This window comes from Ambystoma mexicanum, chromosome 2p (genome assembly GCF_040938575.1).
Source record: "Ambystoma mexicanum isolate Mex_15411 chromosome 2p, UKY_AmexF1_1, whole genome shotgun sequence".
Classification (NCBI taxonomy): domain Eukaryota; kingdom Metazoa; phylum Chordata; class Amphibia; order Caudata; family Ambystomatidae; genus Ambystoma; species Ambystoma mexicanum.
The window spans coordinates 253,018,912-253,031,855 of NC_090923.1; the positions used below are offsets into that span (position 1 = coordinate 253,018,912).

The 12,944-nt window shown below is 42.2% G+C and overlaps 1 long non-coding RNA gene and 3 other non-coding genes across 6 annotated transcripts in view; all 4 read left to right on the forward strand.

The window, feature by feature from the left end:
- The window catches only part of LOC138566365 (uncharacterized), a 45,668-nt gene that overhangs the window by 3,247 nt on the left and 29,477 nt on the right, over positions 1-12,944 (forward strand). For 2 of the 3 annotated variants that reach the window (XR_011301921.1, XR_011301920.1), the window contains exons 4-7: positions 3,823-3,858; positions 4,041-4,084; positions 5,404-5,456; positions 5,986-6,026. This is a non-coding gene — a long non-coding RNA (uncharacterized lncRNA). Of the gene's footprint in view, positions 1-3,822; positions 3,859-4,040; positions 4,085-5,403; positions 5,457-5,754; positions 5,889-5,985; positions 6,027-12,944 lie in introns of those variants that run through there. The other variant, XR_011301922.1, reaches the window with a different exon arrangement.
- On the forward strand, positions 3,905-3,975 carry LOC138568158 (small nucleolar RNA SNORD65). The gene has a single exon (XR_011302524.1). It is a non-coding gene; the product is annotated as a small nucleolar RNA SNORD65 (small nucleolar RNA).
- Positions 5,204-5,338, forward strand: LOC138568128 (small nucleolar RNA SNORA16B/SNORA16A family). The gene has a single exon (XR_011302500.1). It is a non-coding gene; the product is annotated as a small nucleolar RNA SNORA16B/SNORA16A family (small nucleolar RNA).
- On the forward strand, positions 5,838-5,908 carry LOC138568154 (small nucleolar RNA SNORD65). Its single transcript, XR_011302520.1, has one exon. It is a non-coding gene; the product is annotated as a small nucleolar RNA SNORD65 (small nucleolar RNA).

Sequence of the window (12,944 nt, forward strand, 5' to 3'; positions counted from 1 at the left end):
CAGCGGTAAGATTATAATTTTTTTTTAGCATCATTTGTCAACTATATTGCTTGAGACGCCCGTTTGTGAATAAATCGAATGCATGCTACTGTTGGAATTTGTTTTACATTTGTACAGTGCCTGTAAGTGATTTCAACCCAGCCCTCCACCTAAGTCAATGTCTAGCATGTGATGCACAGTTGGAACCCTTAATTATATATTTTTGTCTAACTTCTTATTTCTGAATGATGTACCCTTATATCACGCCCTCTCTTTGAATCCCCCCTGGTCTCACTGAACCAGGAAACGGGCTGTTTTGCAAAATTAAAAGTTAAAAGATTTATTTTATGAATTTGAACAATATATCACACTATTAATATTTATAGAATGATCACCATTGGTGGTCACAACAATCATCTCTTTAATCAGTATGAGTATGGATAAGAATAATAATGCAGCATAGACTAATACTTGATATGGGTTCAATCAATTGCAATGTCACTCTTTCCCCCTGTACACTACTCAATCCCCCTAATATGCAAGATCAAGAGATGGAAGAAGAGAACACGCGTTTCAGGAATAAACACTCAACAAATACAGTTTCAATCCCACTTCCCCCAGCAAGCAGTGAGAAACCGGAATGATTTCAAACAGGTCAAATGCTTTTGAATGGGATAAACACTGAAAATTGATTTTACTTTACTAAATTGGATTCAAAACTAGTGGGGCCCACTTTGTATAGTTTCAGGTAAACGCAATCAATGATCGAATAACTAGCAGATTGAATACTGAATTCTGAGGTCAGATGCCAAGAATAGCTGTTTTACACGTGATGAAATTTAGCCAAATAGCGGCAAACTTTTCAGCGCGCGAGAAACGCAATTGCGGCAAAACTATAAGCTGAGGATGTTGGCTTCAATTTGACACTTAAATTTTTGTTTCTAGCATATACGGTATGGAAGCTATGAAGGTTTTAGTAGAGGTTGACTTTTCTCAGAAAGAGTCAATTTTCAAATGAAAGATGCGCTTTTGAATTACAAACGGGTATTTTCTTTACACTAAGGAGGCTATTATGAAGATGCAAGATACCCAACGGACGGCCACCAGAACAACGGCGCCTCTGCTCTGACTGTTGTCCGCCGAGACACTTGTCTGACTTCAGCAAATATATTGGCGCAAAGATTTTCAAAGGACTATATGGATAAGGGAAAGATTCAGGAAAAACAAGATTCTAAATTGCAGTTCTGGATATGATAGAATGGGTTGGATAGGATTACTTAAGGATAAGAGATTGGCTATGGACAATTCTATGCTGTAGATACTCACAACTATGGTTTTGGAATAGGCCGTCAGGATCTGGTCAAAGGTTTTGGACTGGAATTCTGCTAGCCCACCGGACAGGATTCAGGCACCCGGTTCTGCACTCAGCACGGCACTCTGGTCTCTGGATTCAGGCACCCGGTTCTGCACTCAGCACGGCACTCTGGTCTCTGCACGGCCTCTGGACTGGATCTGACGGGTTGGTTCTGGGTTGCAGTTATCTGGTTACAGCTCTGCTCTGCTGGTTTGGATCTCTGGATTCTAGCAAAAGTTCTTTGCAAGAAAGCAGAAGCGGCACAGCCAGGCTGTTCAATTTTTGGTGTGCCCCTTGGAAATCTGGAGTAAAATCAGGTTGCAAGATTTTAAAGCCAAGCTGAGAAGGGTTCAGCTTTGGAATTGGTCCTTCTGCTTTTAAGAGTTCTGGAGTCTTGGATCTGGGTTCCCCCTGCAGAGCGCTTCACCAGTAAATCAGTTGATGGGTGAATCTGTCTGTCCCTCTAGGTCCTAACCTGTCCCTATTTATGTATTTCCCAAAGGGTGGGTAGGCTACATGATACTAAGCACACCCTCTAGGAAGCACACCCTATAGGAATCCTATTGGTCAGGGTCTTTCCCCTCTCCTGATTTGAGAAGGAAATCTAGTGTCGTAGTGATGCTGCATTTTACAATCCAGGGAGTACCTCCCCTTTGTTTCAGTACAGTAAATATATTTTTCACGAATCATATTTACAATATCACCAACTTGCTAATAATCCATATTCACATTACAGATTTAGTATGGCACGTATCTGTCCGAGACCCATCTTCTTTAGAGTTTTGGTTCAAAATTGCAGTTTTTTTGTGCATTTGGTGGGATACCCAGCGTCATATCTGTCCACATTTTTCTCCATACATGCGCATGACATCTGGACATCCTGTAAAGTTTCATATTCCTATCATTACACGATTGCTACATCAAAATCTCTGTAGTCCTGTCTCTGAACATCGGCCAGAGTTTAGAGTAGTTTCAAACGGTGATCAGCATTTTCATATTAACAACTTCTAAATTACAGATTTTTCCAAGTTTTGCACAGTTTTCTATAAGTATTTTTCAAAAAAATATTTCCTTGTGGTTTGAGATGCACAAATCTGTCTGATACCGCCCCCAAGATTTGGCTGGGTCCAGAGCACTCCTGGCCTCTTCCTGCTGGCAGTTTGTTGACACCTGAATTTGCTTTTACTTCCAGTCCAGGAAGCCTATTGTCTCTTTCCCAGAGAAGCAGAGCAAAACCCCCTCCTCCTTTCATTAGCATTTATATGATAGTTCCTGGGCAGAGAGCAAAAGCAAGGCCCCCTTTGTTGGAGCAAACTATGGAATGTGCCTTTGAAGTCCAGTGTGGCTGGCCTCAGTTCACTGTAAAACACTTTTTTTTAAATTGTCTTTTGCTAAAATAGCTTACATTTTCAACAAATATACACACAGATCTCTTAATTCCAGTCTTTTTAAAACATAGAGATTGAATTGTAGCAACCTTGTATTGCAAAATATAGAGATTGAATTGTAGCAACCTTATATTGCTTTTGATGGCAAGTCTCTTTTTTTCCACAAGTTTTAAACTGCCAGTATAAGTAAATGACAGCTTTGACACAGGCAAGCACCTTTTCTGCGCCCATATTCTGACATATTTTTCCAGGCAAGCACCTTTTTGAATGGGGATATTTTTGTGATGAAATATGCTTCTGACATTGTGCTTATGGGGATTCCTTAGATAAGGTGATGGTTAACACCCAACAGAGATGTTGGATCTTTTTTGAGTTTGCAATTTCAACAGCCAAGGAAAACCAGATTTTAAAGCACTTAGGGTTTTCCTTGGAATGTGTTTCTGCCTTTTCCGGTAGTTCGGGCAGCCCAATGACAGGTTTTGGTAGTTTGGTCTCCGGTTCTACCACTGACACAGGCAAATGGATTGGCGGCCTATTTTTCAGGTTTCCCTACGCACTTCTCAGAGATTTTAGCGCATAGGGCTATTTGGCGGCCATTCTGTTTTTGATGAAAGCAGCACAAAGTGATGTTGCAGGGCAGAGCCTCGTGGGCCAGAACATCCCACATGCCTGAGCCCGGGGGCATCAATTCACTGTTTCAAACCAGTTTCATTTAAGAAAATACTTTGCACATCAGAATCATGTGGGGGCAGACAAGAGCAAAGTGAGTGCTGTAGTCACTGAGGGGCATACTTGGATGGTAAATTTGTTTTTTATAACACGCTTAATACCAACAAGTGTGTAAGCATGGGATCAGTATTCGAACTGTGTTGCGCTGCCTTATCTTGCTTCCAAGACTAACGCGTTGCCCCTGAGCTTACCCTTCCTATAAGGGGCCTGGTGGGGTTACTTGAATTGAGTGAGTTATGGGCACTTAAAGCTCCAGTGATTAGGATGTTTTAGGTTATGCAAGTAAATTGGGATCCAGTTATTTTATAGCCCTTCATAAAGTACTGCCACACACTTGAACCAGAATTAACCTTTTTTATTCTTTTTTGTCAGGATACGAAGCGGCGTGTAGTCTTCAGGACTGATCTGGTGAGACCAACATTTATTGTGAAGGGTTTTATGTGTTAGCCTAGTGTTATGATGATGCTACTTAAAACAAGCTGCAATTACCGGCAGACTGTCAGTGGTGAGACTGTTTTTCTGAACACTAACATGCTCTCTGTAAGCATTTGTATAGATGTTAACTCCTTGTCTTTTTTTGTGTTGTGCAGGTCGAGATGTTGCTTCTAATGACAATATAATTTGAATTTGACTAGTGAGTATATTGGGCTGATGGAATATTGTTCAGTGCTATATGCCGGGGGTAAGGGGTTCCCAGTGATGTCTAGGTTGTCCATAAGTAGTTAACCAGGAATTGGTCCCTTCTGTCGTAATCGGCGACCCAACAATGGTTTTCCAACCCACCCTCAGCCTTTTGTTTTATCTATCATCTTCATATATATAATCCCTAATCGGCAGCACTTCATTGATTGCTTGCTGAGTAGGTTTACTGTGGCACTGATCCCTTTTGTTCTAAGACACCATCGCTCTTCCACTGAGAAGGCCAATATTTAATGGTGGGTCCTTCCTTGGCGCTAATTTCATTTTACACTTCAGTTTGTTGCACTATGTTTAGGTTCTTGCTAACTGATCACACTTCCCTCCCTACTCTCACTCCTTAGTAAGAGAGCACCTCTATATTATGTGCAGTTTCCTCTTCTATTAGGAAGAGACCGGTATGGTTATCGCGTAGAACATGAACGTGTTGAATTTTCTCCAGTGTTAACACCTGGAGACTGGGGCGGGAAGTACAAAGTGAGCGGAGCAATTTAAAATGTGCACGGCACGTGTGATCGATGAGCCCCTTCCACATGGCCATGGTCAGAGGCATGTTAGCCCAATTACCATAGCTAACATGTTCTAAATGGTTGCCAAGAACATTATAGAGAAGCACAATACATGCACGTGAAGGTATTCAAATGCAGGTTCTATTTGCGTTAAAGCCAGCCATATACAAGAAGGGCTCTCGTGTTGGGTATGTTTGCTCCAGTCGCCCCCTCCCCGATGTAGTGGACATTGCTTGCAGCTGACCCATCACACGTTCACCCCATCTGTAGCCGCCTGCACGTCTTTAACTGCTTTCTCTAAAGACAGGTTTCAAAGACTACAGTCGCAATTTAACATCATGGAGGAAAACGCAAGGTATTGTGGTTCAGTATTGACTGAAGATCGAGCCCAGTTAAAAATAACTTGAAGAAGAAAGCAACAAAAAAAATCACCACGTTTGATGCGTAGATATTTGTACTGCTACTAGGTTATTTCAACATTTGTGTGTAGGTGTTGTCATTTGTGTACCTACCTGCTGGTTGTGGAACTATTCGAGATCTGACCATGTTCTTGCTTTTATCCAAGCCATGTGGAGTCGTTGTAGTTGATGTGGATAGAATTGACCCTAAAGTGAGGCCTTTCCTTGACAGTCGCATGTCGGTCTCAATGTGGCTGACGAGCAACATTTCAGGAATGTGCATGTTCTGGGCGGGCGCTGGTCTTGCATTAGAAATGCAATAGATGTCCAATGATTGCACCCTTTTGCAGGTTGTTGGCAGCAGAAGTGCGACTTCCAAGAGATCTGGCCTAGGATTTGCAAGGTAAGCATGTGAATAATGCACTGCTGAATGACATTCGCCGACCCCGGTAGTGCCTCGCGGATAGTGTCCAACTCAATGTGCTTCTCGGACACTGCACGGTAGGATCGCTCTATCTGTAAGAAGCCTGCGACGTGTGATGGGCAATATAACGCAGCCAAATTATGCGCGCACAGTCTACCCAAACAGACATAATTTTGAACAAACCCATAAAAATAACCTGTGTCGATGGGGAGGCTTGGGTATATCCTAAAATTCCATTCACAGAAGTAACCTTTTATTTTATTTTTTGTCAGGATACGAAGCGGCCTGTAGTCTTCAGGACTAATCTGGTCTGGTGAGACCAACATTTATTGTGAAGGGTTTTCTGTGTTAGCCTAGTGTTAATGATGACACTACTTAAAACCAGCTGGAATTACCGGCAGACTGTCAGTGGTGAGACTGTTTTTCTGAACACTAAAACATGCTCTCTGTGTAAGCATTTAGTTTCAAACATAGATGTTAACTCCTTGTCTTTTTGTGTGTTATGCAGGTCGAGATGTTGCTTCTAATGACAATAGAATTTGACTAGTGGTGAGTATATTGGGCCCATGGAATATTGTGCAGTGCTATATGCCGGGGGTAAGGGGTTCCGAGTGATGTCTAGGTTGTCCGTAACTGACAACAGATGTAGTTAACCAAGAATCGGTCCTTCTGTCTTAATGGGCGACCCAACAATGGTTTTCCTACCTACCCTCAACCTTTTGTCATATCTATCATCTTCATATGTATAATGCCTTTGTGTTGTGCAGGTCGAGATGTTGCTTCTAATGACAATATAATTTGACTAGTGGTGAGTATATTGGGCCCATGGAATATTGTGCAGTGCTATATGCTGGGGGTAAGGGGTTCCCAGTGATGCCTAGGTTGTCCGTAACTGACAACAGATGTAGTTAACGAAGAATGTCCTAATGGGCGACCCAACAATGGTTTTCCTACCCACCCTCAACTTTTTGTCATATCTGTGATCTTCATATATATAATCCCTAATCCCCTAGGAACGGAGGAGTGGAGAGAATGGGAGGAGAAAGGAGCAAAATCGCCAGGCCCGGAGCAAAATCGCCAGGCCCGGAAATCCGTCCAAACAAATCAATTCTGGGCCCTGATTGATTCAGGGAGCAGACAAATGGCCATCTGCTCGTATCTAGTCTACCCAAACAGACTAAATTTGAAAGAACCCATAAAAATAACCTGTGTCGATGGGGATGCTGGGGTCTATCCTAAAATTCCATTCACATTCGTGTAAGGATACCAATGCTAAAGGTAGTAGTTGTCCCGCGACTCCCAGAGGACCTGATCATTGGAACGGATTTTCCCACTTGGCAACATGCCCCATTCGATTTGGGAGATTGCATTCTGGGTCTTGTAGCCTTAGATTTACCGAAATATAAATTTGGGACTAAAAGTACTAACATTTTAAGAAAAATTCATTGGCAAAGCCAACAGTTGTGGCTTTTGAGTGGGATGGGCCTTTTTCAAACACTGTTGTATAACTACCTGATGGTAAATTGGCAACAGCTAGAAAACAGTAACTGGGCATATTATGTCAGTTCCTGGCAAATGCCTAACGAAATTCAAAGCACGCAACTGATGTAAGGACACACATTGCTCAGAAATCATGCTGTGGAAGGAACACTTGCTTATAGTATTTTTATTAGCCCGAGTGGGTTCACACGACAGTAAGCAATTGATTGTACTGGTGCTGTGTTCTTAAGAGGATGAGTATTATCTGCCGGGCAGTGGTGCCAAAGGACAGGCTGAGCAGAGGCATTGTAGAGCCTGGTTGTTTTAGTGCCTGTTAGGCACATTCCTCTTGGGTGAAAGACACATCTTTGCAACACTTTCAAGTACAATGAACTACAGTGTGGCAGGTGGGAGCGCAAACTGTCCTCATGAGAGATCGGGCATGACTGGAGATTTCTGTTGCCTTGTGGATTTGGGCCTAGTTCATGCAATGCCACCTTTACCCTGCAAGCCTTCTCTTCTACCTATGATTATTAATGTCTACACAAAAATAGTGATGCCGCCTGTGGGATGTTTTTACCAATGCATCCAAGCCCTACAATAAAACTGTGCAGTACTGGCATGGAAAACATCATGATGGCCAGAACTCCCCAGAGAGTGTGCAGGGAAAACATGAAGAATAGGCTGCCACCCATTTTTGCCTATGTTGTGAGCACAGGAGGGCACTGCCTAAAACCACCAGTGGGCTACACACACAGTAGCCTGAAACCATTGGGAAAGGCAATGCTGATTGCCAAAAAAGCAACTCAGAACTGTGGGGAATTCATTTTGTTAATCCCAAAAATGGTTGCATTACCAGTACTCGCCACTATCAGAAAGCCGGCGTTTTAAAACCTTCAGACTTTTGTGTAAAACTGAACAAATGAAACAAAACCAGACCAAGGAAAGACGCTAAGAGGTGGATACAATGTAAAACTATATTCTGAAATGACTTGAATGAAGTAATTATTTAATGTATATGTAAAAATTGTCAGTTTGATTTGAATGTAGAAAACTGGGAACAAAAAGTGACATTTAGCTGAAACCTGGCTTAATGAAACTGGATTCTGCCTGACAACTACCCCCGACAGGAGTTGAAACCTGTTCAGCCACTCCCCTTGCCAAAAGGAGTTGTCACCTCTCTGATTAGATTAGGGGTGGAGCAGCTGGAGACTACAGGGAGTTGAACAAAGGCCTGTCCTGGACTCAGGCAAATGTTATATTGTGGGGCCGTAAAGTGGCTTCCTCTTAGGGGAAACTGGGAGGGGCAGTGCCTCTGCTAGTAGCTGAGCTTGGGGGAAGTGGATAAACTAGTTATTCCACCCTGTGATGTGGGAAGCCACACCCCTTTTTGACCAGGGCATAATAAGATAGATAACTCATAGTGCGGACTTGTCAGAATTATATAAGTAATATCATTATTTTTATGATTTTTCTGTGAACATTTTGAGAGGCGTTGGGACCCTGTGGTGTATTCTGGGGGATTGCTAGCGGAAAATAGGGTCTCACTCCAAATGTCTGCATGTTAAAAATCTGACACTTCATCAATTAATGTCCATACTCCTTGCGCACGTGTGTTATTTTGGGTAAATGTCCGATATTGCAAAACCAGTTAAAAAGCGCAAAATGTCATTTTTGAATGCAAGCCCCCAGGAAGATCAGAGGCGATCAAGCGTGGACCATAAGGCATATATAATGTGCACATGTAATTTCAACAAATTGTATATCTGGGAAGGATGTATTTGAATCAAATATAGATTTGTGGGCAAACTGACCAGGGGAGGATCCTCTGACCCATAAACAGACTTCATCATGCTGACGATCCATTTCCTTCCCCCAATCATGGGAGAGGGGATAATTGGGCCAATGACAAGTAGAGAGGGGCAGGCTTAGCTAGGCCCAGGCACACACCCATTTTCAAAACACTAAAAAGAGACTGCTGGGACAGGTAGAGACATTCAATTCCATTTGCTGCGGAGCATGCTGACCGACGACTTCAAAAATCATTTGCAACTATTCCACAGCCGGGCGAGCTGTTTGAATTCTTTGCCAAGAACAATTGCCAGAGACCAGAGATCCAGAGTGACCCAGACCGCTGTGAGCAGAACCAGAGAGCTGACCCAGATCACTGTGAAGTGCTGAGACATTTTGTCTTCCACCTCTCTCTACCCGCAGCGTCCCCCAGGTTTCTATCCTATTGCTGTGACTTTTCAATATCGATCTCCTTATACTTTTTCCGCAATCGCGAGACACGCACTCGCGAAATTTACCGCGATTTGCGATTTTGGCTCAATTTCTCCACTTGTCAAAATAGCAGCTCCATTCTTTCCTTTGTTAAAATCCGTTTGCAACTTGGTAATAAACCATCCCTGAATCATTGCTAAAGTGAGCCTGAGCTCATCCCAAGTATCTCTCACTCACCCTGAACCTCCTAAAGGGAATTAAAAGCATTTTCAGCATATTTCTCCCTTCATTGCCACCACATTCAAAGCACTTGGGCCTGTGTTTTAAAACTCATACCGGTTTTCTCTAAACTTGCTGGGGGGGAACTGAATTTCGTATTGTATTTGATTGCATTCCTGAGAACTGTGTGCTCCTCTTTCCATCTACTTCCATTTCTTACATTGCATAGGGGAGGGGGGTGAATTGCCAGAGAAAAAGTGATTATCTTATCTTTTGCTAAAATCATCTCAAGTATTTCTGTACTGCATTTTATTCCTCATTGCTTTTCCCTTGAAATCATAAAAGTATTTTTGCTACTTGATCCATCCTATACTAACTCCTCATTGATTATAAAGAAGTGTGCTAGTGTCAGATTACCCATTGTTGATTAACATTATATTTATAAGGGCGATATCGATTATTAATTTATTATAAAAGCGTGGTATCTATATTTTGTTTTATTTCTCAAATAAACCTTTTAAACTTGCAAAACAGAACTACTTCTTGGCTCAGTGGGATCAGGGGGATTCTAAGAGAGGGGTGTTATATAGGGGTAGTCATCCAGAACTCATGAACTGGACATAAAGATATATCAATAAGGGTTTCCATTCAGTATCCCAGACTAGGCATTGACTTAGCTGTAGTGTGGAATTGGGCCACACCATATGAATACATTATAATTGATTGTTAGCATGGGGTCCTGCTGGATCGGAAAACAACCCTTTCACTGTCCCTGCACCCTCTGGCTCATCAGTGCCTCGAATTCACCTTGTCTCACTGTAAAGCGCCTGAGGGGGGCTACCCCCTTTCCAACTCCACAAGTGATTTTTGCTAGGTCAGAGACCGCATGACCCCACCAGATTTGAGATTTTCTATTAGTAAGAAATGCTTTGATCCAGTCAACGGCGTCCTTGGAGCAGCCTCCTATACTGGATAGAGTTCTTGGGAGCCTCTTGTGATCGAGAAGATCAAAAGCTGCTGATAGATCGAATAACATACTAGCCCAGTCTTGCTCCTATTGATGACACCTGGCATTGAGTCTGAATATCCAACAAGGCACTCTCAGTGCCTTAATTAGATCAAAACCCTGGCTGCCTAGGATGCAGAATATCAGAATGATCTAAGTGCTCCTGGAATTGTATTGTAGCAATTGTGAATAGGTCTCAAATTTCGGTTTATGATGGGGTTCTGTGTCCAGGTTTCTTTAGCAAGGTATTTACCACAAAATCTTTTATAGAGTAGTGAACAATTTTGTGAAGAAAGGTTGCGTTGGTAAATCACAAAAGAAAAGGGGCAAATTAATTGATTTTACCCAGAATAAACTTAGATGAAATGATATCACCACGATGGGTCATTGGATGCATTTTCTTAAGTACGCTCTTCAGATCAGACACAGAAATGGGAAAGGCTGTGGTTTGTTTCTCGGGGGACTCAACTGGGTTGGGCAGCATATCCAAGGCAATATTCCTAGCAAAATTGGAGGTAATAATCTTAATCCAGTGAGGTAATGGGTGCGGTCATAGCTAGAGCAAGACCTATCCATCCTACCACTCCCAACTGTTTATCATGTGGCGAGAAAGGGTTTTTGCTCGCACATGTCCGAAAACCAACCTGATGAACCTATGGAAATAGGGTGGCTAGGAACAGAGGAGTGGAGAGAATGGGAGGAGAAGGGGGCAAAACCACTGAGGAAACTGACATCTTCCTGTGTTCTATCAGCTCCTTCCAGGCCTGGAAATCCGTCCAAACAAATCAATTCTGGGCCCTGATTGACTCAAGAAGCAGACAATTGGCCATCTGCTCGTATCTGGTCTACCCGAACAGACTAAATTTGAAAGAACCCATAAAAATAACCTGTCTCTATAGGGATGCTGGGGTCTATCCTAAAATTCCATTCACATTAGTGTAAGGATAGCAATACTAAAGGTAGTAGTTGTCCCGGGACTCCCAGAGGACATGATCATTGGAACGGATTTTCCCACTTGGCAACATGCCCCATTCGATTTGGGAGATTGAAATCTGGGACTTGTAGCCTTAGATTTCCCAAAATATAAATTCGGGAATAAAAGTCCTAAGATTTTAAGAAAAATGCGTTGGCAAAGCCAACAGTTGTGGCTTTTGAGTGGGATGGGCATTTTCCAAACACTGATATATCATAACTACCTGATGATACATTGGCAACGGCTACAATACAGTCACAGTAACTGGGCATATCACAGCAGTTCCTGGAAAAGCCTAACCATATTCAAAGCGCGCAACTGATGTAAGGACACACATATTGCTCAGAAATCATGCTGTGGAAGGAACACTTGCTTATAGTATTTTTATTAGACAAAGAGCGGGTTCACACGGCAGTAAGCAATTGATTGTACTGGCGGTGTGCTCTTAAGAGTTTCTAAGCAGTCATCTGACAGAAAAATAGGGTGTTGGGGTTTGGGTGGCGAGGGCAAGTGTGTGGATGTGGATGGCATGGGCAGGAACAGTCCATGGGTTGGAAGAAAGACAAACAATATCAATAGGATGTTAGTCGCTCAACCATTTCTCTCCTATCTTCAACTGTCATGCTAATAGCGTTGGTTTAAATAGTGATTAGTTTATAAACACCTCCTAATAGCCCAAATTAAAGACTACCATCTCGCAAACCACATGGGCCTGTTACTTAGCATATATAACACCAGTAAAAAAGTGTGATGCAGTATATATTGCTACAGATTAGCTGCTTCCGTCAGCAGGAATTACAATTGACTTGGCGAACTGAAGAGGTAGATTACTTTTTGTGCCTGGCTAGTAACTTGCAAATTACAATATTTATCCTGAAGACACAGTAATGCCAGAAATTGGGTTGTTAGGCTAATGTGTGAAATCATTTATTGCATCATTCTTTTATAGTTTTTTAAAAATGTATTAAGCCATAGCTTAGTAAAAAAACACAGTAGCATGTTACAATTATCTTATCTAAAAGCGGGTAAAAACATGTTGCACATTTTCTGCACACTGATGCATAGGAAATGCTGGGGGTTCTCTTTTTTTTTTTATTTGCTTTAATTGATTACAATTTTGCAAAAGGAAGACAGAAATATGTTCCCTTTCATCACATAGTATAGTTTAAAAAGAAAAGGGCAGACAAAAACTCCCCTAAATGTCATGAAAACTGTGTTTAGAAATCTGGCAGCAGCTATCACACGAGCACTCTGTCTGCCATTCATCAGAAAGGACCACCAGTCTTCTGGATCCTCTGACTATTTCGACATTATCTGTCCAAATTGCCTAGTTCTCGACAGTTAATCTGCAAAGATTTAGAATTTATAGACATGCTTCTTTTCCAGCAGCATGGCGTCCATGGCCGCCTCGTTTTGTGCTCTCATCATGTTGCCTTCTAGTTCTTCTTTAAAACTCTATGGAACACCCATTAGCTCAAAGAACCAATGAGAGAAGTGCACGTTAGGAGGTGTTGCAGCCACGATTATTTCTGGTCAGAGAGTGGACAGGTAATCTTGGTGACGATCC